The 2,500-nt window shown below is 58.7% G+C and overlaps 1 protein-coding gene across 3 annotated transcripts in view; it reads left to right on the top strand.

Annotated features, from left to right (window-relative positions):
• The window catches only part of LOC135096181 (uncharacterized), a 69,381-nt gene that overhangs the window by 228 nt on the left and 66,653 nt on the right, over positions 1-2,500 (top strand). The gene's annotated exons all lie outside the window — the stretch shown is intronic.

The following is a 2,500-nucleotide window of genomic DNA, read 5'->3' as shown; positions in this document are numbered from 1 at the left end:
TAGCATGGTGCCTGGGGCTGCGGGGCGGGGGCGTCTTGGGGCTGTTCCCGCCGCCCCTGGGGCAGGGAAGGGGCGGGCCGTGCCATGGGCGCCTCCATTCGCGTCGTGCCCGTGGGACGGCGGCTTTTTTGAGTCTGCCAAGCAACTTTTTCCCGGCAAGTGAAGGCCGAGCTGGAAGAGCAAAGGTTGTCACAGTACGCCCCGCGGGGCCAGGCGGGCCAAAGGTCGGGTCGTGGCCCGACAGCCGCGGAACATCGTATCATGAGAGGCCTGAGCGTGGCCTGGCAGGGGAGGGGCGGCGGGCAGCCAGGCGGCAGGGTGAGTGAGTGAGGGCCACGCCGCCACCACCATCACCACCTCGCGCACTGAAGAGGAATAGCATTTGAGATTCATGGAATGAGGCAGCATTGCTTTGCGCTAGTGTGCGATCCTGCTGCACCCCTGAGAGAGAGAGAGAGAGATACCCTATGCAGGCAGGGAGGGGCGTGAGGTGTTGCAATCCCAGGCACGTGTGCAGGGTGCCGTTGTTACCGTGGAGGCGCCGAGCCGTTACGGACCTGGCGTAGGCAGCAGCAGCAGTGTTGAGGCGCTAATGATGAGTGTAAACACCCCATTGAGCGACGCGGCGGCCTTTGTCGGCTGGCTGAGGCTCTTAACCACCACGGCCAGGTGTTCAGGTGTTGATGGTGACGAGTGGTTGTGGCCGCGGTGGTGGTGCTTGGTGCAGGGTGGTGGTGGTGGTGGTGATCGGGTGGCGCTAAGTGGTGGTGGTGGTGGTGGTGGTTGCTGAGAGAGGGAGAGGGGCAGCAGCGGGCGACCCACAACGGTACAGTTTCCGGGTCGGGCAAGAGATCACGCCAGGAATGTCTCGCCTGCTGGAGGGAGCGGCCCTTGGGAGAGGAAAGAGAGAGGGGGAGGATGCCGGGACGGAAGTGTATGTGTGGGAGGAGGGGAGGGTGGTAACTGGACTCCATGAGGGTTGGGGAGGGATCGCCGGCCGGGGGGAGGGAGGGTGGCTGTCCCTAACCCCGGCGGGCATGACAGGTGAGTGAGTCAGGCGCCCTCAATGCAGGTCACGACGGCGGGATGACACGAAGGATTCCTCGCTGATGAGAGGATGTCCGGCGCTGCGGCGTGAGGAGGAGGAGGAGGAGGAGGAGGAGGGAGTCTGAGGGTGGAAGATGAGGAAGAAGGGTAGAGAAGACAGGGAAAACTGAGGGTAGAGGAGGAGAAATAGGGGTAGAAAAGATGGAGAAGGAAGGTTAGAAGTAGAGAAAGAGGAGGAGCAGGAGAAGGAGAAAGAATGAGAGTGTAAAAGAGTGGGAATAAATACAGTTAATATCAGCCACTCAACCCAGGGCGGCTCCTCCACACGGTAAATCTTTAATAAACAACGTTATCTTTAATTTGCACATCTCTTCATTACTGAGCGTGGAGTGTAGAGGGAAGGGGGGGGGAGTGCTGCGCGGCGGGTCCACACAGCTGATTGGCGCACCGGGGGGCCATCGGTTCCCTCCCTCGGGGTCGTTTCCGTCCCGACAAGGCCCCACGGCGCCGCTGACCCGAAACGGCGAGAAAGTTGAGGCCCCGCGGGATGGAAGGTGTGGGGCGATGTTCTCTCTGTGTGTGTGTGTGTGTGTGTGTGTGTGTGTGTGTGTGTGTGTGTGTGTGTGAAAGATGCGTGCAAGGGGCGTGACTTGGTGAGACGTGGGAGCGAGCGGGAGGCGTAGAGGCTTGGGCGTGTAGGAATGCGGGGCTGAGGCTGGGGCGGGGGCTGTGGGGGCTACTTCCCCGCAGGATGCCAGGGTGGGGCGGCGACACGGCAGCAGGCCACGCGCGGGTCAAGGACGTAAGAGAGAGAGAGAGAGAGAGAGAGAGAGAGAGAGAGAGAGAGAGAGAGAGAGAGAGTTAATGAGGAAGGAACAAGAGAGAGATAGAAATAGAAGTGAGGAAGGAATGAGAGAGAGAGAGAGAGAGAGAGAGAGAGAGAGAGAGAGAGAGAGAGAGAGAGAGCGCCCAGTAAGTTTAGCAAAATCGCACTGCACTAAGCATTTGAGTGCAAGGTATGTCCGGTTCCCTCTCACACACACACACACACACACACACACACACACACACACACACACACACACACACACACACACACACACACAGAGGCGCCTTGTATCACCTGCAGCGTCTCCTTCAGGTAAAGCTTTCCCTCACCTCATCACCACACCGCCGCCCTCACCAGCCCGGCGGCGTGAAGGGAACACATTGTACGAGAGAGAGAGAGAGAGAGAGAGAGAGAGAGAGAGAGAGAGAGAGAGAGAGAGAGAGATATGAGGAAGGATTGAGAGTGAGGAACAAGGGAGAGCAACGTCAGAGAGAAAGAGAGAGAGAGAGAGAGAGAGAGAGAGAGAGAGAGAGAGAGAGAGAGAGAGAGAGAGAGAGAGTAGGATTAAACCTATCATAAGGAATTAAAGAGGATTGAAGGATTCACTGAGGTGTAAGTTTACCT

Source organism: Scylla paramamosain, chromosome 3, assembly GCF_035594125.1.
Source record: "Scylla paramamosain isolate STU-SP2022 chromosome 3, ASM3559412v1, whole genome shotgun sequence".
In the NCBI taxonomy this organism is placed as follows: Eukaryota; Metazoa; Arthropoda; class Malacostraca; order Decapoda; family Portunidae; genus Scylla; species Scylla paramamosain.
This window is presented reverse-complemented; position numbering and strand designations above follow the sequence as displayed.